This window comes from Symphalangus syndactylus, chromosome 2, assembly GCF_028878055.3.
Source record: "Symphalangus syndactylus isolate Jambi chromosome 2, NHGRI_mSymSyn1-v2.1_pri, whole genome shotgun sequence".
Classification (NCBI taxonomy): domain Eukaryota; kingdom Metazoa; phylum Chordata; class Mammalia; order Primates; family Hylobatidae; genus Symphalangus; species Symphalangus syndactylus.
In genome coordinates this window covers 70552239-70576604 of record NC_072424.2, presented here as the reverse complement: position 1 = coordinate 70576604, position 24366 = coordinate 70552239, and the positions used below count along the sequence as shown (strand labels likewise).

General features: G+C 34.6%; 1 long non-coding RNA gene across 1 annotated transcript in view; it reads left to right on the top strand.

Annotated features, from left to right (window-relative positions):
* The window catches only part of LOC134732752 (uncharacterized), a 128814-nt gene that overhangs the window by 6793 nt on the left and 97655 nt on the right, over positions 1 to 24366 (top strand). The gene's annotated exons all lie outside the window — the stretch shown is intronic.

Here is a 24366-nt window from a genome sequence, read left to right as displayed (position 1 = left end):
TTCAAAGAGTTATTCTTGTGGTCTCTTTTATCATATTCAGAAGCTTGCAGATGTAACTACCAACTCAGAGTTGCTGGTTTTCTCTTTCCATAAATATCCCATAGGCTATTCGATGTCACAGAGCATCAGCTTCATCCCCTAATTTGCAGATGAGGCAGCCAAGTCTGGAGATGATAATTTGCTGGCCCAATATTACGTGGCTCGTGAGTGACAGACCTGGGACAGAGCCAGGACCGGAACTCCAGTATCTTAACAAGGAGTCTTTTTCTGCACAGTGTTTCTCCTCCTGAAACTGAGTTCCTCTGTAAGGGAAACCTGTTTCCAAGGTCTTCAATTTTATGTTAGTTTTTTATATTAAAAATGTGTTTTTCCAAATATAGAGTTATTGACCTCACATACTTCCTTGATATTGGTGCTCCAGTAGACTTCATGAGTTTTCCTAGGAGTCTACATTTAATTCTCTTTGTGACTAAATTCACACTCTTTTTAACTTGTCTGGGAATGGTGGTATGGCTATTCCTACAAAATCAATTGACTAATATTGGCTGAGTGGAATTAATGTAACAAAATTGGCCTCTTTTTGTGTTTATGTATATGCACGACATGGGCCTTGCCTCTGCTTCCTCTTTTACTTGCCATGGAGACAGTCTCCTTATCTCCACCTTGAACCTGTATTTGGAAAAGAATATAAAAACAAGCAAGTCCATTTTCACCCCAGGATGTATGGGTAAAAACACAAAATAAGTGACCCATTCAGGAGTTATTTGCATTTTACAAAGAATTCAGAATTACTAGGAAGTACTGTAATCTGGAATGAGAGTTTTGTGAAAGAGAGTCTCCATCTACTACTGCCTAAGGCATGCTCTCAGTAAATAACTGCTTGGGACACTGCCAGAAGAGACAAAATCTCTGAATGCTCTAGCTTAGTCTCCAGCTGAGCTCTGGTAGACTGCAACATGGAAGAAAGGAAGCAAATTTGAAGTAATAGCAATTTTTGAAAGAAAAAAATTCACATGCATTTTGATCAGTTTATTTTTTGAGTTATATCTAAAACCAGAACTTTCTGAAAGCTGATTTTTGAACAATTTTTGTTGGCATTATTTAGTTATATTTTCTCAGAGGAACTACAATTCTTTCAAAATTTAGAAAAGTAAGTGTATTAACTCTGCAGACAATCTGAAAAGTATTTTATATGGATTTGTAGCATTGGGCAACAATACTAGAGTTTATTTTTAGAATTCCATGAAATTCCTTATATTTTAATTGTTAAATTGTTGGAGGAAGGGTACAAATGTGGCTCTTCTCCTTCATATATACTCTTTCTAGATTAAAAAATTGTTGAGACTAGTTACACAGAAATTTCTGTTATATATAATATATATATATATGTATGGAAATTCTCACTGTGTGTATATATATATATATATATACACACACACACAGAGAATTTCCTTGTGTAGGAAGAACCGACAACTTGAAATAATTGAAACTACAAGTCATCTTGGTCAGTGCTTAGAAAGGGATCATGGTAGTTGGTAGTCTATGTATTTTGAACCAGAGCTTTTAAAGCCTCAAACGACTGAAAGAGAATAGAAAACATGTTTTTAGATTACAAACTCAAGACAGTTACCATGGGAAGTTTCCACAGTTTACATTAGCTCTATGAAAAGAATGAGAAAGACATTAATAAAATGAAAAAAAAGTAGATAAAGAAGTAGGAAGAGAAAGATAAATAGGAGAATAAAGAGAAGAATGCATCTTTTGTGTATTTTTAAATATTTTAATTGTAAACTTAACTCTCCCTTTAAGCTGGAATGTCTATATTCTATAGCTTTCTATTCTGTTTTGTCACAGAAGAAAATAAAATGAGTAAGAGTAATTCTGAAAAGAAGTACAGAAATACGTGACTATGTTTCTTTAAAATAACTCATGCAAAAAGTCTTTGCCCTATTTTGGGGTAAGATGTAATGGTTCTGATGTTAGTACAGATTACCTTGCATCATGGAGTATATATAGAGAGGGTGCAGGGAGTCTTCCTCTGAGGTAAATTTCTGAATGGCTAATTTTTTTTTTTACTTCACTAACTTGGTTGAAACTTTGGATACAAAATTCAGTGAAGAAATAAATGAATATAAACCATCAGAAACTGCAGTTAAAGTCACATATTTAAATAAGTAAAAATAAGCTTTTCTAGAAAGATTAAAAAATAGGAAAATAATGTTTTATGAAAGTAAATTAGCTAGGGGATTTTTCTTCAAAAGGCTAGGTGATTTTATTCAATTATATGTGGATTTTTTAAAAAGTACCTCCTCCCCTTTTTGTGTACTCTAAAATGACCTTCCTTATTTTCACCCAGCAATCAACAAGTATTGGTTGTGTGACCATTTGCCAGGAGAAGTTGATGATATTAATGATGATGACCATGCCTAATAAGAAATCAGCACTTAGCATTTACCAGCCATGCTGTTCAGTGCTTTGCTGAAGTGCTTTCTACAATAACCATCTGGATTATGTGCTATAATCATTCTCATTTTACAGATAGAAGTTTGAGGGTCAGAGCAGTAAAGTGCTTCACTAATTGTTACACAGCTAGTAAGCACATGGGCTATATTTGAAGTGAAGCAGATTTATCCTTAATTTATGAAGTGATAGCATTTTTAAAACTAAAGAAATTGTGATGAAATTCCATGATTTGGAATCTAATCCTGAACTGGTTATGTGCTAAAAATCGGTGAGAATTTGAGTAAATTTACTTTATGTAGTTGCACCTTAGTTTTTAAAAATCTATAGTTATGTCTTTAGAATTAACCATTTTCTATGTTACTTCTGATCAGAATAATATTGGTGCTAAAGAAAATTAGAGATACAGAAATGGTATTTCTAAATGTATTAGCAGAAAAAAAGACATGTCATTTCCTGAAATATAGAATTACTTTTATTTGATATTTTTTGATGTATTTGTATGTTAGAGTACGTCCCCAAATGTGTAAATCCATAAATTCTAAAAATTTCTGTATATTGACTTGTATATTTTTGACTGAGTTCCTTATAATGTAGTATAGTAAAATACTGTAATGATGAATAATTACCACCAACACTGCAGAGTCAGTGGTAAATTCAACTTTCTAAAAATGCTTAAATTAACTTGGATAATAAGGCTACTATGCAATTAGAATCTTATTTGGGACTTCATAAATCTTGTTATATCCCAAACTTATATAGTGAAAATTTGTTTTAGTCTGAGAAAGTTAGAGCTAAATGTTTTAAAAATGTATTCCGCTACAAAATCAAAACATCTCAATTTTGTGTCCTTCTAGGTATCTATCTGCTCTTAGCATTAAAACTTTAGCAACTCTTAATTTGTAAACCTCTTGGAAAAACCACAAGTTTTCTTAATGAATTTATAGATTTTCTTTCTCAACTCTCTCTGGAATCACACAGCCTATTAATCTTAGGTGATTTTAGTATCCATATTGACAACGTTGAAGATGGGTTTGGCATAAATGTAATTTCCCTCTTTAATTCTCTTGGCTTCACTTGGCCCATCTGTCATATCACTCTATCATAGAGGGGACAGACCATTTCCAACATCACCGTCTATTCCCCCAGCTGTGCTCTTTTGCAACTAAGGTTTCACCCAGTACTCTTCATGATCCCTTTTTTTTAGGCACTTTATTTAGTCATTGAAATGTCACTTATGTTTATTTCTTTAGTACCAAATATTTAATATTAATTTCATTTCAGAATAATCTATTTTTCACGTTGACATTTTAGTCCCAAATAATTGTTGATTACCTGTCACATCCACCCCTGATTTGTCAATTATAATTCCCATTGTGCATACTATTAATAGTAGGGTTGTAGTATTTCTCCAGTATCCTTTGCTTTGAGAAAAAAATAACTGAAGCCATCTTTGATACTATAGTCATTTATGTAACTATGTACTTTAAATTTTTATTTTCTTTTTTCTACCCTATCCAGATAATGAAAACATTTCATTGGCAGACATTATACTATTAGAAATTTTCCATTTCAACTTTCTAATAAAATAAAAATGTGCTGAATGTGTCTTTACTATTTTGTTTATCCTACAACTGTCAGGAGAATGGAAACATCTTATGTTATTTTTTATTATATTATATTGTTTCTACATAAGTAAATTTTTTTATATCCTTTCACTAAGTTGATGTGTGTGTGTGTAACTTTATTTGCAACCTGCAATTATTGGCTTATAAGCATAAATAACTTTTAGTGGTTCTGTTAAATATCTACAATAAAAGAAGTATATGTGGATGAGAACATGATTTATTAGATGCCTAACACTCATTTTCTGGAAAAAAAGATAGTCCTGATATTGATGTGAGTTAATCAACAGGGTAGAATTTAATTCTGTCCTCTAAGTACATAGGGAACAATAGTTGCTCATCATTATTAAGTTAGTAACTTATCCCAATTTTGAATTCCCTTAATTAACATGTTTAGCCATCATTTTACCTTCACTATTTTACATATTTTTAAAAATTTATTATTTTTCATTTTTAATATTTTAGAGACAGGATATCATTCTGTTATCCTGGCTAGAGTGCAGTGGTGTGAACATAGCTTACTGTAGCCTCAATCTCTTGGGCTCAAGTGATCTTCCTGCTTTAGCCTCCCAAGTAGCTTCAACTACAGATGCACACCACTATTCCCAGCTATTTTTTTTTTTAGAGATGGGGTCTGGCTGTGTTGCCCAGGCTCTTGGCTTAAAGCAATCCTCCTGCTTTGGCCTCCCAAAATGTGGGATTATATTAATATGTGTGAGTGACCATGCCTAGAATATTTATCTCACTTTTAAGATTCGCAGTAAAAATAACAAATATCCTAAGTCACATTCCTTAAAGTCATCTAAATATTACAAATAGAAAATTCAGGATATTCAAGTTCAAAGCTTGCTTTTCCTACCAATGCAGTTTCACAGTAATACTATGGAGACACTTGATTTTTATTTGGTATGAAGTATTAAATCATGTATATTATTTGAATAATGGGATAATACTTTCTATTTATATAGAATCATTTTCCCCTGGAGACTTCAGAACAAATTTCTAATGTTTTTTCATTTATCTTTACAATAACTCATTGATGTTAGGAACTCATTTTTATTATCTCCATTGATTGGGAAACATAGTAACTATTATTACTAATATTATGTACAGAAATAGAATGACTAACTTTACATAGGCAGGTCTCCAGGACTGAAACTGAGGCATTCTGGTGATTATAATTAACTGAGAATATAAAATATGTGTATTAGTCAGAGTTTCCAGAGAAACATTACCAATAGTATATACGTACAGTCATGTTTTGTATTTGCAAAAGAAATCCATGATTGGTTGAATCTGAAGAGGCAGAACCTATGGATATGGAGGGACATATTAAAAAAACAGACTTTTTTCTCATTAATGTTCCTCAAATAATACAGTATAACAATGATTTTAATAGCATTTACATTTGTATTAGGTGTTATAAGTAATCTAGTGGTGATTTAAAATGCATGGGTGTTTGCACATAGGCTATGTGGAAATACTATGCCATTTATATGAGGGACTTCAGCATCTGCAACTTGTACTGGGAGTCGGGGTTTCTGGAGCCAATCCCTTATGGCTACCTGCACACACACACACACACACGTGCGTGCATGCATGCGTACATGCATGTGTGTGCATGTGGATAGATAAATAGACAGATAGATAGACAGATTGATACATAGCAGTAATCCAGATAGAGACTCTGGTAGCTTGGACCTAGATTGTAGTGGTACAGGTAGTGGTAGAGAGAGATGAAGAGAGGCAGAAAAAGAGAGAGATTTCTTTTAAGGAACCAGCTTATAAAATTGTGGGAACGGGCAAGTTCAAATCTGAAGGGCAGGCTAGCAGGGTGGAAATTCAAGTATGGATTGATTATTCAGTTTGGATACTGAATTTTGCAGGGCAGCAGGCTGAAAATTCAGGCACAGTTTCTATGTTGCAGTCTTGAGAATTCCTTCTTTGAGCAACCTCGGTCCTTGTCCTAAGGCCTTTGACTGGTGGGATGCGACTCACTGATATTACGGAGAATAATCTGCTTTACTCAAAGTCCATTGATTTTAAAAATTAATCACATTGAAAAAATATTTTCTCAGCCACAACTAGACTTTTTTGAAAAAAGCAACAAACATTTTTGGTGTTTAACAAATCTAATGGGTACCAGAGGCCAGTAAGATGACATTTAAAATTACCCATCACATCTTGATATATTATAGATTATTCTAAACCTGGTATCATGTCTGGTATATTCAGAAGGTATATATTAATAACTGGACAATGTTCTTGCAATGTCTGTAGTTGAATGCCTCTTTACATTTATGCTGTATTAGTTTGGATTTATGGTCAAAATGCATGTGTGTTTTGGGAAGATGTGAGTTCTAGTTAATCTAATCAGAATATATGATTGCCTTTTTCTCAGCTCCAGTCATTTAATATATAGTTGTTGATAACTAGGTATTGTGCTAATCACAGGAAAAATCGTGTTTAGCAAAATAGATACAATCCTGCACTCTTGGACCTTGCTGCTCAAGGTGCATTCAAATTTAGTGGTTAGTTATATAAACATGCCTATGACTCACTTCTAGAAATCTTTTTGAAGATTGGTCAAATTCTAGGCCCCAAGACTGTGAAATATTTAGGTATGAGCAATGTTTAATATCTTAATCTATTTATAAATTATTAAAAAGCTCTGAGAGCCAAATACATGTGTTTAACAAATAATTAAATTTTGTGTATCATAGTTACGATCCTCTTTAATCATCAGAGTTGCTTCATATTATTAAATGTTTTAACCAAGGAAATTAGTGACAAAGCCTCCTTCCTGATGTTTTTTATTTGTGTATCTTCTCCTGTGTGTTAGGCCTAAGTTATCTGGTTCTTGAAACATATTACAATCCTTGCTCATTTACTACTGATATAAGGGGACTTCAGAAAGTTCATGGAAACATGAAATTAAAGGATAAAAATAAAAAATATATTCATTTTATTTCTCCATATAAGCGTCATCAAGTTCAAGAGATTTTTGTAAGTGATGATATCAGACATTTAGTTCTTCCCTAAAGAACTGAGGATCCTGGGAATTTAATCATGCAATGCAATTTTTTTATATTATTAACATAATATAAAAGAAGAAACATGGCACCATTTACAGACTTTTAAAGATTAGGAAACAAAAAGAAGTCAGAAGGAGCCAAATCAGGACCAAAAGGTGAATGCCTAATGATTTCCCACTGAAACTCTCCAAAAATTGTTCTTGCTTGATGCAAGGAATGAACAGCAGCATTTTTGTGATGGAGACAGACATTTTGGTGAAAGTTTTCCAGGTGTTATTCTGCAAAAGCTTTGGCTAACTTTCTCTAAACATTCTCATAATAAACAGATGTTATAATTCTTTGGTCCTCCAGAATGGCAAACCAGTGTGCCCAGATCAAAATCCCTTGAATACAATGAAAAACTGTTGTCATGACCTTTATTCTTGACTGGTCTACTTTTGCTTTGACTGGACCACTCTTCAACTCTTGGTAGCCATTGCTTTGATTGTGCTTTTTCTTCAGGATCATACTGGTAAAGCCATGTTTCATCTCCTGTTACAATTCTTCCAAGAAATGTTTCAGGACCTTGATTCCACTTGTTTACAATTTTCATTAAAAGCTCTTCTCTTATCTGCAGCTGATCTGAGCACATTGGTTTTGCATGCATGGAATGGAATGTTTGCTTAACTTTAATTTTTCAGTGAGAATTGTGTAAGCTGAACTAGTTGAGATGTCTATGGTGTTGGCTATAGTTTTTGCTGTTAATTATTAGCCCTCTTCATTTAGGGCATGAAAAAGATTATTTTTTTTCTCACAAATTGATGTGAATGGTCTGCCATCATGGGTTTCACCTTCAACAACATCTTGCCTCTTCTTAAAATGAGTTATCCATTAGTAAACTGCTGATTTGTTTGGGGCATTGTCTCCATAAACTTTTCATAAAGCATCAATGGTTTCACTATTCCTCCTTCCAGGCTTCACCATAAATTTGAGGTTTGTTCTTCCTTCAATTTTTGGCAGAATTCATGTTGCTCTGATAGTGGCTCTTTTCAAAGTGATGTCTTACCCTTTTTAGGGCCTCAAACTAGATCCTATTCAGATGATTTATAAGTTTATATGGGTTTATTTTGGTGCAAAAATATTTTGAAATTCATGAATCTTTTTTCATAATAAACACCTTGCATGAATATTTTGAATACCTTTTATATCCCTGGGTTTTTTCTGCATTCTCCCTGTCTCATTGCTGCACTGACCACAAAAAAGCACTAGGCTTGACTGCTATTGTTGCATTAACTGTCCTAACACTAACTTTCCTCAGCTACTGTATGTTTCTGTGCCGCACCATTTAGTGATGAGTTCATTTTCTTTTGTGTGCCCTACTTGCTTTGATTTGAGTGGTTTTCGGGTCTGCACTTGGTAAGGTTTCAAGCATGTAGTCCTCTTTTGAATATCAGCACCAAGTCATCATAAAATCACTCAATGGTTGCATTTCCTTTTCTGTATACTACCTATACTGTGAAGCCCAGGTATTTTCCAATGAATTATAATAAAAGTCTTCCTAGGGTTACATCTTTTCAGAATAACTGGCATTTGCAGAGTGTAGATCTCTGGTACTCATGACCAGGCTAGTGTGCATCTTGATATGAAGTTGCTCCTGTGTTTTAGGCCCAAAGTGATAGCTTTCATGTGGAGAACATTTTTATTGGTAAACATGCCTCAGAACACAAGCTAACAATGGATAATTCTGTGCATTGTCTTTCACTGTTACCCTTTCAAACTTTATTCACAGTTAAGATGGGTACAGAATATATAATTGATAAAAGGATAGTGCTGGTTGTGTTCACATCAAATAGCAACCAAGCAGATGGATTTACATTAATGTTGGAACAAAACCAGGTAATCAATACATGAAAAGGTGCTCAGCATCATTAGTCATTAAGAAATTAAATCCACAATCAGAAGCACAATGTTACACAACTTCCTACATCCACTAGGATGGCTATAATCAACAAGATGAGAATGTGCAGAAATGCAAACCTGCATACATCACTGGTGAAAATGTAAAATGGGCAGCCACTTTGGGAAACAGTCTGGCAGTTCTTCAGAAGGTTAAAGAGAGTTTCCATTTGATTCTGCAGTTCCACTTATATGTATATACCCTAGAGAAATATGCACACATGTCCACAAAAACATATGTGCTTAGCAGCATCTTTCAAAAAAGTTAAAAAAATAGAATAATTCAAATGTCTGTCAACTGATGGGTAGATAAATAAAATATAGTATGTCCATATAATGGACTATAGTAGTGCCCCCTTATCTGTGGGGGATAGCTTCTAACACTCCCGCTGGATACCCAAAACTCCAAATAGCACTGAACTCAATATGTAATACGATTTTTCCTATACATATCTACCTATAATACAGTTTATTAATTAGGCAAGGTAAGCAGTAACAACAATAACTAGTAATAAAGTAGAACAATTAGAGCAATATATCTGCATCACTACTCTTGCACTCTAGGGTCATTCTTGAGTAAAATAAGAGATAGTTGAACACAAGCACTGCAATACTGTGATAGACAGTTCATCTGGTGAGACAGCTGCTAAGTGACTAATGGGCAAGGAGTGTCTACAGCATGGATATGCTGGACAAAGGGATGATTCATGTTCATGGCAGAATGGAGTGTGATGGTGTGATATTTCCTCATGCTATTCAGAACTGTACATAATTTAAAACTTATGAATTTCCTTATTTTTGGAATTTTCATTTTAATATTTTCATACTGAGGTTGATGTTAGGCAACTGAAACCACAAAAGGCAAAATCTTGGATAAGAGAGGAAAAATGTATTGTTCAGCAATAAAAGCAATGTAGTACTGATACCTGGTGCAACATGGATGGCTCTTGAAAACATTGTGCTTAGTGAAATAAATTACTTAACAAAAGATTAGTCATTATATGATGTTATATGTGTAAACTGATTTAATTTTATTCACCACCCATCTGTTGCCACCCATTATAAACTTTACACAAACACATAGTTTTTTTAAAAAAAACCTTTTAGTTGATTCTTCTTTCTTTTTTCTATCGTTTGAATCCAAATATTCATGAAACTAAATATTTTGTGGGCATTAATCAGATGCTGAATATTGAGATAGTGCTGGCGACACAGTTATTTGTATCTTTGAGGAGAGTAACCTGGTGACTGGAAACCAGATTACATAACTAATAGAGCTGGAAGTATATTACTGAGACAGAATTGAACAAGGCCTAGGAGGGCTTCCTTTTCTGCTCCCAGTTTCTGTGCTTGACAATGTAGTGCTTGGGCAAATCACTCAAAGTCTATTGGCTTTCAAATATCTTTAGACCTAAAATCTTTTGTAATTTTATATTGATATCTTTCTACTCCTGATAACTTGAATGATGTTTATTCTTGAGTCATAGATACAATTGTATTTTTCTTTTTCATGATTGACTTTTGGACATTACTAAATATTACCATGTAAGAAAATTTCTATCTTCATTTAATTTTAGCAATGGGTGTGTACATAGACATATTTGAACTCTGTCTTCAAACCGTATTGCAAATTCATCAATCGTTGTCCATTTTCACTGCCAACACTATTATCTATTGTCTACAAAGAATGGCAACAATGATGAAAACATTATTTATCTTTCTTATCCCACTAGCCACACGTGGTCATTGAGAACTTGAAATGTGATTAATGTGCCTGAGATTTTGAATTTCAAATTTGATTTGATTTTAATGTACTTAAATTTAAATTTGAATGACTTCATATATATTGTACAGAGCAGGTCTAAAGCTCACTGTTTGTACTCTGGAATCTCTACCAGGCCGTTGTTTCCATCACAGGTGTCAAAACATTTTTTTTCTCAGTGATAGATTAAATTACATCTACCTTTTATAAAATGCTACCATGGCTTCACATTGCATGTTGATCTGGCCATTGTTTATGTCTTTAAACTCATCCCATACCACTCTTCTCCTCTGTGTTCCAGCCACTTTAGATTTTAGCTATTTCTCAACCATGCTATGATCACTTCACTCTCAGGCATTTTCTCCTGCCCGAAATGCTCAACTCATAATAACATGCCCATTTTTCTTTTAATTTAGATCTCATCTCAGATATCCATTTTAAAGAGATACCTATCTATTTTATAGAGATACCTGATTATTGAATCAATAGAACCTTCTCCCTCACCAGTTTTTACAATAGTAAGCTGTTTGTTTTGTTCATGGCGTATATCACTATTCGAGATTACTTACGTTTAATGTGTATCTCTCTCACTAGAATACAAGCAGCAGATAACTTTTATATGTTTTTCATTCCTGTGTCTCCAATATCAAGAATGACATCTTGGTATCAATGAAGAATATTGCTAGATAAATATAAACATATAGCTGGCTTTATTCTGAATTACTAAGTCATGTTTTTGTAGTTGACATTACTCATTTTGATTTCCAGCTAACACTGGAAAGATTAAGCATGAATTCCTAAGACTTGCACAATTAAACCTCAAAGAATAGTACCATTTTTAGTTAAATTGATCATATCCTTTTTTAGTCTCCATTCTTTCTAAATGTAACTACAAATCTGAGTATGACAGCCTTTAATCCATAAAGACAACAAAGCAAAAATAAAGTTTAAAACTCTCAAATTATATCCCAAACAAATTCTACATATAATGATACACTTTTGCCTTGTGACAGTGATTGGACAGTAGGATGATTTCCTCCTTACTACTGTCATTTGAGTTGTATTTTTTTCTCATTCATTTATAGTGATGAGAGTGACTTGAATATTTAAAGGGAATATTCTAGGGAATCAAAAATATAACTGTAGATCTTAAACTTTGCAGAATTGTTAGTTGTGTTGTTCAGACAAATATCTTTTCATGGAGAGTTTTGAAGAAAATCAAGGAGACTAGTTGAGACCCTCCAATCGGAAACATAGATTTAGGGTAGCTTCTTGGCAGATGTTTCTACATTCATCAGACCATGTGGCCAGCGCTAGCTACTTGTCACATCATCATCATCATCATCATCATCATTATCAGCATCACTGCCACCATTGAACTTTGATGAAGTATGTATTGTGAGGAAGGCATTGTGGTAATGCTTTAAAATTTGTATGTAAATTAAGTAGTTGTTGACCACCCAATATATAGCCTTGTGATCCCAAGCTCCATAAAAAATGGTTATCCCGACTCCATTAAAACAGTCTATAAACGAATCAAAATTCAACACATAATAATTTTTGACATTTTTCAAATGTCAAAAATGTAACTCAGAAAAAAGTAACTACGACTATGAGTAATCTCATTAATATAGTTTTTAAAGCTTCAGGCATTGTAATGTATAATGATTAAGAACTTGGATTCCTGAATAAAAATGCTCTTGTTCAAATCCTTACGAATGGGGTTTCAAGGCAAGTTATTCAATTTCTCTAAGGCATGATTTTGCATCTGTAAAATGGGGATAGTAATATAATCTATGTTATAGAATTTTTTTAGCCAAGATGAATTGAGATGCTATAAATATAAAATTATTGTATCTGCCACAAAATATATGCTTAAAAAATATTGGTGGTTTCTTCCATTGTTTTTAATTTTTTTCTCCATGATGCAAATATTAGAGGAACAACCCCATCACTTTATTCAACAAAAGCCAAATACATTACAGGAGATAATACACATGTGACTGTACGTGACTGGTGGTTAATAGTTAGTTAACATTTGCTAAATCAGTTAGACAAAATACTGTGTCAGACAATGTTTGATGCACAACAAGGTATTAGGTTTTGTAAATTAATATAGAAAAAATAATCTTTCAGGAAATAATGACTTGTTATACTTATAATACTAAGTTCTGCTCTTCAGATTCTCAGTGATAAATGATATGATAATTATAATATTATGATTTTGGCTTTCTCAGAAGCATGATATGAGATTAAAGAAGAAAAAATTAAAACACTGTTAAAAACATAGCTAATGGCATAGCATTAATATTTTGAATTATTATTCTTAGTTTTCCTCTAGTGCCACAAAATAACATAATCATTTATCCATAATTGTACTTAATAAAATTTGACTTCATTTTGTACATCCTATTTTGTAGTACAAGTAAAAATGTATTTTGTATAACTCTCAAGATTTGATACGGAAGTTATAGATCCTTACCTGAGCCATACCTGAATCAAAATCGCTTAGCTTCCTAAAATTATAACTTCCTGATGGACAGGGTAAGAAATTACTCTGTGAGGAACATATCTGTATTTTCAGCAAATCTACAAAGGAACAGTCCATTGTGTTATTCAGTGAAATTCTACATTATATATCCTTTAAAAACACCTATACAAATGTCTGTTTCTTCAGAGGAGTTTACAGGGTTTCTTTACAAGTCAAAAGTTCAACACATCCCCTCCTATTTTTCACAAACCTTAGGTACTTGGAGAGTGATGTGGACTGAATTGTGCCTTCCTTCCCCCAAATTTGTAGGTTGAAGCTGCAACCCAAAATGTGACTTTATTTGAAAACTGAGTTTTTAGGGAGTTAATTAAGTTAAATGAGGTCATATAAGTGGTTGCTAATCTCACAGATCTGCTCTCTATAAGACAAGAAAGAGTCATGGAGCTCTGTCTCTCCAAGTGCACACAGAAGAAAGGCCATGTGAGGGCATAGCTAGATGGCAGCTAGATATAAGCCAGCAAGAGTGGCCTCACTAGGAGCCATCCTGGCCAACACCTTGATGTGGGGCCTCTATCCTCCAGAACTTTGAGGACTTTTCTGTGATAAGCCATCCAGCCTATGGTTATTTCGTTATGGCAGATTGAGCTAACTAAGAGGGTTAAGGAGTGTTAAATGGAATTTGGATTCCATTTCCAGTTCTTGGCACCATCATTTCTTCTTTCTAAATGTGCTCTATCACAGTTTACTTTTACGTATTTTTAAAAAATGTTCTTTTAAATAAATGTTTGCATGGCATAAGCCACATAGTAGGGGTAGGTAGAAAATCTAGTGTGTCTCTGAATCTTCATTTTCTTTTCTGTAGGAGTAATTACAGTTCTCACATTATAGGGTGTTTGTGAGGTGAGATAATCAGATAAAGCACTTAGTGTCTGGGACATAGTAAATATTATACTATGTTGGTATTTTAGCTATTGTTATTTGGTAAAAATAATTTATAGTTACCTCAAAACATAATTATTACTAATTTCTGTGCTTTTATTTACAATATAAAGGTATATTATTGAACAAAATCTATTCTATCTTGGATTTTTTGTTTCCCTTTTATTTAATTTTTATTTTTACCATAAAACTCCTCTTGTGAATATATTAGTGTAGACGATGCCATCCCTCTCCCAAATACACACTTGTGATGGTGGTGGCAGCCAATCTGGAGCAACCACTGAAATGACAACAGCTGTAGTGGGAGAGGTATGGCTGGGGCTGCATGCTCTGCAGAGCCGTCAGGGGCTGGGAACAGGTGATCCCCAGTGACAGCCCTATGCCCTACTGAGTTGGCAGGGTCAGAGCCCATGGTCATGGGCCCAGCTGCAGCCACCCAACCATGGCTCCAGACCCAGACATCCCTGCACTCTTGGGGCCCCAGGAGACCCCCTGCCCCTAAGGCTCAGCAGTGCCTGCTCCTGTTCACTGGCTTCTCCCTGCTTCCAGTGCCTGCTCCAGTGCGGAGCAAAGTTGTGGCCAAGCCTGGACACTGTCACAACCCGGCCAGGTCTGCACACTCTTGGGGTGGTGCTGACACACCAGATCCCCACTGATTCACTCCCCTCTGGACTTTGGGTGCCAATGAGTGCGGGAGGGATGGTGGAGGGGCTGAGGGCAGCTTGGCACAGGCCTGTGGGCACCCTTCAGCACAGACAGCCTGGGCACTGCAGGCCTGCCCATGGCTGCGTTTGGACCAGTTAGCATACACTTTCTCCATTCTGTGCATATAAAAACCCTAGAGTTAGCCAGACTGAGACACTTGTTGGGATGGCCTACCTGCAGAAAGGAACTACTCACTTTGGGTCTCGTGAGAACTGTTCTGTCACTCAATAAAGCTCCTCTCTGCCTTCCTCACCCTTCACTTGTCAGCATAACCTCATTCTTCCTGGATGTGGGACAAGAACTCAGGACCTCCTGAACGGTGGGAGCAAAAGAAGCTGTAACACGTTCCTGGCCTGCTTGCTGAGCTGTGGCCAGTGACGTGCTCCCATACTTTAGGAGTGAAGAGTGGTGATCCTTTTGGGGGTCCAGACCTCGGCATTCCTCCAGCCAGAGCTGCTATAACACTATAGCCCTCCTGCCCTCTGCCAGCAGTGTTGGGTGGCTGCCCCATGCAATGGGAAGCAGCAGCAGGGCTGGACCAGCCAAGGAGCTACCAGCCAGAGTGGGGTGGTGGGACTGAGAGAGCTGTAACTCAAATGGGCTGAAACACCCCCTTTCCCCAAACACACCCCTCCACTTGCTGCCTTATGGGCAATGAGAAGGAGAGAACTGCGGCCTCTCTGGGAGCCCGGACCTCAGGGCTCCCTGAACCAGGGCTGTGACATGCTCTAACACCCTCTTTGGGGCTATGTGGCTCCTGGTGTCTCTGAGATTTCGGGCACCAACACATGCCCCTCTTCTAAAGCTGGTGTCCAAAGTGGAAGTCGCTTGCGTACATCTGTTCCAGCCACAGCCTTGCACAAAGCTGACACCTGTGCCAGTGCCTGGAGCTACCTGTCTCACCACAGCAGCCAGTGTGCCTGGCTGTGTGCAGTGGTTGGACCCCTGTGCTCAGTTGCTCACACACCCCTCGCTGTTCCACGCCTGGCTTGCCCTTGGCAGGTGTGGGATCCAGGCTGGTAATGTGAGCTGATCACAGCCTGCTGGACCAAGTGGGCGGGACGAGCCCAGCAGGCATGAACAAAATTCAAACAGAGGCACTGCCGGCCACAGAGGTTTCTGGCTGGCGTAGCAACACCCTAAGGATCCTGTGACATTTCCACACAAACACACATATACACTCAATAATGCTTGATAGGAAAGATAAAATACCTTTATCAGATATCTAGATTTGAAACCCATCTGTGCTATTTAGTAACTTTGTGACCTTGAATTCCTTAATTTCTTGGTTTTAGACTTTTTGGCTTATAAAATAGAGATAATATTACTCACTTTTTGGGAAGTTCAAGCAAATTAATGCATATAATACAGTTCAAATAATGCCCAATGCATAACAAATATCATAAACATTAGTTATTTGCAGGTAAAAGTTATTATATATCCTTATATACCTGGCTTTGGAAAGCGTTCAGTTAATACACTTCACACTAAATCTCATTAAACTTAGTGAGTAATGCACTATTTTAAAAGGTGGCAGTTCTCTTTTGCAGGAGTTACTGATTAAATGTGGTTTATTTATGAAACAAGGAGAAAAAGAATAATTTTATTCTAATGCATATCTGTGATACTGCCAACTTATAATATTTGCTAATGAATTATTCCAGAATAATGGAGGAAAATATACAGCAAGAGCCTTGGTATTTGCCAACCTCTTAGGGAAAGCAATTTGAGTTCTTTATATTCTGTGTGAATATTCAGGATAAGGGCATGGGGTAGGCCTTTGCTTTACTAACATCATTTGAGGCTCTGGTAAATGAATTTTCTAAAAGTGATCTATGTTAGCCCTCCTTGATTAAGTTAAATGAATTCCAGTCATCCCTCTGGCCTTAATGTTACTTACTGAAAGAAGAGTGACCTAATGGTCATAGTGAATTGTGTTTAATTGCACTTATTACAGTTTGTATGTAATTTGCAATTATTTAGTGGTTTTTATTGTTGCTATTGCTATTGTTGCTTAGAGCAATTTAAGGAACAGTCTCTGCCATGTGAAATGACATAAAATTGTACAGATATTATTTTCTATCTTGAGGTGTGAATAGTGGGAGGTAGGAAAAGATGGGGAAAAGGGTCACTGAATAGTAAGAAGCAGCAAATTGATTGGCAGAAAACTTAGCTTTGTTGAGATTGCCTATAGAATACAATTAAATTGGTTGATAGAGTTATTTATTTGGGGAAAGAGTGAAAAGGTAAAGATAAGGCATTGATTATTTAGCATTAGTCAAGTATGATGGAAAAAATACCTGTTTTCTACCCGCATTTTGAAATTAGAAAAATAATTACTAAGAACAATTCCCTATTTAAAAACATTGACTCTTTTATTTTTTTATTCTTTTCTCGGAGGGTGGGGGGACAGAATTTTGCTCTGTCGCCCAGGGCAGAGTGCAGTAGTGCCATCTCGGCCCACTGCAAGCTCCGCCTCCCAGGTTCACACCATTCTCCTGCCTCAGCCTCCTGAGTAGCTGGGACTACTGGTGCCCGCCACCAAGCCCGGCTGATTTTTTTTTGTATTTTTAGTAGAGATGGGGTTTCACCATGTTAGCCAGGATGGTCTCGATCTCCTGACCTTGTGATCCGCCCTCCTCAGCCTCCCAGAGTTGACTCTTTTAAAACATTTTAATTTTAAATATTATTATAAATATAGAGCCATCACCACCACCATGTCACATTTATATCAACCACCACTGGTAGATTTACTATCTTATGAAAAGATGAAATAAATATTAAGTTCACGGGATGATAAGGAGAAATAAATACAATGCCATTGCTTTTTATGATAAGTTCAGCTATCAGGGAAAGACTTTCAGGTAAAATGGGCAAATATCTTCAAAATGTAATTGAGAGACAAAGGGATGAAGTACTTGTCCAAAACTATCTTCAAGTTTTTGAATAATCTTTGCAAATGTATGGTAGTTGAATTGGGAGTGAGAAATGCTGAAAGTTTTTGGTTCCTTAAAAATATATGCATTTCTCAATGTCTGTCTTTTTCTAAGACAATCTCTTAAAAATTTTCTAAAAATGCTAATAGTACTATCAGGATTGACATTATATTTGTTTTGTGTGTGATCATTCTGTAAATTTTACATTTCAGTTATTATTAAATATAGTAAATTCACCAACAGTGGTAGTGGCTTAGTGTACAGCACCTAGAGTATGCACAAAAATACATTTAAAATCAAATTCTTAGCCAAATATAGTAAATTAAAGACCTGAAGTCTGGATACTAAGCAACCACTGTTTGACACATGTCTTTAAATACATCATAATGCACATAATCTAGAATATCACTACACTTGATGTAAACAAACTTCAGAGTAACCAAAAGAAAACCTTTGTTAAATTCACCACTAGAATGATTGATCAAACATTTCTAATGGTTTTGTTGTTTTATTCTGAATAAATTGGTAATAGATAATTATGATATTATGTATGCAATTTCAGAATAAATTTAATATATAATATTCACAATAATTTCATCTGCTGGGAGTTACCACTAGACATTTTTGTGTTTTTACTCTAACATAATAAGTGTAATTTTACAAATATATAAGATATTGATAAGATTGGAATAATACTGTAATTTATTTCCTGCTTTGACTTTTACTCAATAATACATTGTATATATTACCTCATAAAGTTATTTTTCCCTGAATATCACATAAAAGACTGTAATAATTGAGCATTCATACATATTTTATTCAATTCTCTCTATATCATTGAATTATCTATTTTATAAACAATTGCTATTATGAATCATGTTTTGATGGGCATTCTTGCAAATAGATCTTGATTATTTTCCTAGGGTAGCTTTCTTTGAGTGAATATAGCTGTTTTGAAATTAATATATTTTAAAGGACTTTGAAATATACCTGAATGTTTCAATGTAGCTCAGGAAACGTGTTTTGAATACGGGACTTAATCTGAATAAGAGCTATATGGATCCTTATAGTACAGACCCCATAAAGATTATATCTTGGTATCCTATGTTGGCAACTGATCTTCCACTCTACTTGCTTTAAACCATTGTCTCCCAATTTTCATTCATATAACTCTGTCAGTTTTCCCAGTCTGTGTTCAAAATGTACTATATGATATGCTTCAAAATGTCAAATTCTCACCAATCCTAATTGCTTACTAATTTGTATCTTCTCCTTTTTTTATTTCTCAGAATATGTCAGAGTTGCTCTATAACTAGCTTAATTAGTATGAAGGTTTACGGATTTATACATGTTCTTTGTTTCTTTGCACTACCTATTTCTACAGTTTTATCAATCAACATGGGAGAAAAGGAAGTAAATATTAGAATGAAAGGCCGTAACGAAGCAGTTACCACAAATTTCAGATTACATGCAGCTGAGGATACAGTATTGCAGAGCACTGTGGACAAAAGTGTTTGTGGTATTCTAATGTTCATTGGACAAAAACATATAGTTATGTCTGCCTGGCTAACTCTTATTGGGTCAGAGCAAGGAGCAGCACTAAAAGCATGAAAATAAATATTCATTAAATTATGCTAAAAGGGTGTATCTGCATCTATCTATCTATCTATCTATCTATCTATCTATCTATCTATCTATCTATCATGTATCTAATCTATCCACTCATTTAGTTATGTTTATCTATTTCTTTCCTTTTTAAGAAAAATAGAAACAAATGTAATTACAAATTCAAATTATGAGGTTTAGCACCAGAGTATGCCTACATGCCAAAATACTTTGCAAAAGATTCTTACCTTTATTTCTACCAATAATATGTGAGAGATTATTCTACTGAATGCTTAGAATAATTATTTATTATGGTTTGTTTTGTTCTGCTTGTTTGCTTCAATTTGAAGGGCAAAAACAATAAAAATAAAAACAACAACAAAAAAACATTTTCCTGATGACTAGTGGTGAGTGTTGACTATTTTTCATGTTCATTAGCTATTTTCATTTCCTCATGTATAATTGGTGTATCTATAGCTTTGCTCATTGTTTGCCCATGTGGTAATTAAGGTTTTGTTACAGTGCATGATGTAAGGCTTATAAAAATTAATGATATTAACCCAATATATTTTTTCATGTCTTACTTGAGAAATTTTATTCAAAATATAAGAGTAAATGTTATAGGTTGTTTTTTAGTTAGATTTGTAGAATTTTCAGTGATACGATATTTTAGAAAGGCCTTCCACAACCCTGAATATAAATAAGAGAGTCACATTAAACTTGCTTTTATTATTTTTCTTGCTGTTAAGGTGTAAGTTTCTGGTTTCCTTCTCTCTTGCCTCATAGTCAATGAGACATTCTTTAGACCAGAATCTTGGTCAAATACTAACTTTTTGTCCAATGTGTTACTTGTCCTTTTTCCTCTTTATAAATTAAGAACTCTCGAAGTTAATCAATAAATCATATATTGCATACATAAAAAGCTTACGATTTTATTACCATCTTTCATAAAGTTGAAAAACAGAAAAGTATGGATAATTTTCTGAATTAATTAAAAAAGCAAATCAATACTTCCTTAAATTTTAATGATAATAACAGGCTTAAGGTCACAAACTTCAGACTTCTTTATTTGTCCCCAAATTTCTTCTTAAAAAATTCCAACTCTTCACTATGGCTGAAGGCTAGAACCACTGAAAACTCCAATGAAGCTAGCTCATGCCTAGACATTTGCCATTACAAGTTAAAATTGGTTGTACTGTATTTCCTTTATAGAAAAGGAATGTAATTTCTCAGGTAAGACCTTATATATTCATGTGAAGTGAATGCTCAATGAACTAAGTAAATTTGTGTCCCTCCCACTTCCATGTGTTTCTTATTTAATAGTGTTTTACTTTGGTATTTTGTTACCACTTAAAATAGAAATGGTTTTTAAATTTCAATAATCTTTAAAAATTGGAAATTATAAAATAATTTAATGTCTTATTTTAAGTTACTTACATTAAAAACTTTAAGTTAAGTTACTTAATGTTTTATATACACACTTAATGTTTTACATACACATACAATGTGTATATTTAATATACACATTAATGTATATAATTCACTTATATACATTATATACACTTAATGTTTTATACATACACACAAACACATACATACAACGTGCTGACCCCTTAGGTTCAAGGAAGAGAAACATGTAGAGAGAGTAACACTTTATGATCTGGGTGAGTATGTGAGCAGGTTGAATAGATGTGCTTAAATTTTGAGTTTAGTGGGATGAAGAATTATGATACTGATGAAAGAAATGTGGAACTCTAGATGTTTGTAAGAAGAAGGGATCAGAAAATAACAGTCTACGTATCAGTGGTGTAGTTGCCCTCGACGTCATGTAACACATGATTTCTTTTTTTTTTTCAAACTTTCCTGTTGCTTTTGGATAGTGAAGTGCCTTAGAAGATGGGTATGGGTGGGCAGGCATACAGCTTAAAGTAAGAGAAGAATTGTAAATCAGACAACTTTTTCTAATCCATTCCATCAATATTGGGAAAGCCTTTTAAATGTCTCGGATTTATATGATGATATTGCTACCAGCTTTCCGCCTTCCTTGGGTCCATGGCCTCATCTCCTTTCCCCACATATAATTTCAACTAAAGCCCTGATGATCCTGAGAAAGGCAAACCTCTCTGAGGCTGCTGCAGCACTAGCTGATTGCTCTTTGTTTTGGGGCTTGCTCTAATTTGGGGCCCCAGGAACGTTTCTTCATGAATGCTCGCCTATGTAGTTTTTTAATATTTGTTATATTTTACCCAGCGTTTTGAAGCTTTTGTTTTATTTTTGCCTTATTTTTATTTCATTTATGCATCACTAAGATTTACAGGTTATCTTTTTGATATATTGGCACAAATGGAATATCTTGGCCAGAAGATATTCCATTATTTATTCAGTCTATTCATTTGAATAAGAGAAGTACTGGTTTGGTCACACCATTTCCATAAGAAACTAACCTCTAATTTATTTATTTACTTTTAAAGTATGTGAATCTGACTTTGAGCATCAGCACAGAATGTCTGCATCCAGGTTCTTGCTAGGGAATAGAACCTTGAATTGCTTTTCTCTGTCAGGAAGAAACAACATTCAAGGATGAATGCATGAAGAGTAATCTAGTGCTCTCAAAGTTTAAAATGTAACCTACAGACAGACCACAAGAGAGTACAAATTTGATACTCATTGTTTCAATGTTTACTTGCTTTTACTACGTTTGATTTGAGATCATGCTCTTGAATTGCATTGATTGACACTATATAAACAACTGCATGGAATTCTTTATTCTTTGTATTATAGCAAGGGTGCTGATATTATTTTCCACAAAATCACTCTGCCTTTTATGAATATTCAAGAGAAATGCATCTAAGAACTCTACGCCAGGAAAATTTTCACTTTTGCTGAGCAATTGGTTTCTTGTTGTCTCATGGACAGCATGAATCTTATAAGTGATCACGTTTTCCTTATTCTTTGTCTGTAATGAAGTATAGCTCATTTTATTTTTTAGACCCCATAAAATGCATTTCTGCATTAGAAACATTTCTCTCATATATTATAAATGCATCTCTTTTAAACATGATATTATTCTATTAATATTTTAAAATATCCATACTTATAAATAACCTCAAATGCTCCATGAAATAGAACATGTATTAGTAAATTAAAACAGTGGCACAATATAATGACACAAATTTGAGTTTGTTGGGGAATCATACTTAAAATCTAAATCTTCTCTCAACTCAGAAATGTTCTTTACAAAGGTAGTAGAGAGAGAGGGGGAAAAACACTTTAATATTGAATAAGCATTAAACTAAAATGGGATATGCATCTCAGTCCACCTGCTAGGAGACAGCAAAGACATAAAGACACTTCAACCCCTTACATAGCCAAGCAGATACGACCAATTACATACAAGTTTCAATATAAACAATAACTAGTCCTCAAGCCTCAAGTAAGATAACTTGACAGCACCATTTGTCACACATAATTCATTCTAACTTTACCTGGTAATTTGGGTGACCATCTGTGTTAGCTAATTGGTTTTATTCAGAAAACAACAACAACAACAAAACTTCTCATATGTTTATGACAGGAGGTAGTTTTGCAACTTGGAGCAAGGAACCCACAGAAGTTAGACTCCTATCCTCCCAAACAGACTTGGAGATGGGGTGCAATTTCCATTGACGTTAAGTGTTTCAAGTGTTAAAAGGAAAACTTCAGACAAATTAAATTTAACAGTGTTTAATTAAGCAAAGAACAGTTCACAAACTGGGCAGTCCCCACTTCCAACGAGAATAGACTCAGAATGATTTTGGTGCTGCCCATCATCAGAGAGGATTTATGGACAAAAAAAGAAGTGACATACAGGGCACAGAAGTGAGGTACAGGAATAGTTAAATTGGTTACAGTTGTATGTTTGCCTTTTTTAATGTAAGTTGAACAGTTAGCCACCTTTGATTGGCTGAAACTCTGTCATTGGCACAAGAGTAGGTTACAGTCTATTTATATCAGTTAGGTTACACTTAATTACATATAGATAAATCAGGCAAAACTTAAAACTTGTACGGAGGCAGCTTTAGGCTAAACTGATAACAAAAACTAAACTTAATTTAACAAAGGAAATGGCTCTCAGAGCCTTGAGAAAGATATTCATGGATCATAAAGCCAACAAAGGCCTATATGGTTTTCAAAAGAGGGGAGAAAGTGCTTGTTTTCCAGTGTGAGTGCTCTAAGAAAAAGGAAAAGAGGAAAATTTCTTCGCTACTTTCAACAGGGAGAATTAAGCCTCATGATTTTAATTTGCATTTTCTCTTACAAGTTCTTGATAAATACATTAAAAATAATAACAATAAAATATGTATTTTAGTTAAATTATCACAAAATATCCAATTACAGATATTTTTACATATTATTACTTTTTTAAAAAAATAAGAACATAATCCTTAAGTAGTCTGGAACATTAGGCCCATTTTTAATCTATAATTAAGAACATAATTAGTTGATTGGGTTCCTGGTCAACCCAACGATGATCTATAGCTTGAATGAATCAATCTAAAGCTTGAAAGAATTGTATTAGTAGCTCACGTTCTGGTTTCTAACAGCAGAGATAAATGCTGTGTGGTCAGGTAATAAGGAAAGAAAGCCTCCTTCCTTTTCCTGGATATAGGACTGAACTTGAAAGTGTGATGAATATAACTCATTTGTTTACTGCTGTATGTTTTTCTGTATCCCTTTCTCTGTTTGCCTCTTTTCAGCACCCTGTATGCCCTGGTCATATTCTGTGAAACTAAATTTTTGCCCTACTATGCTCCTTTTATTCAATGTACAAATTTATGTGCTGTGCTTCTCTGTATTAAATCTTGCCCATTTCTTCTGTATACCTGTCCCCGCT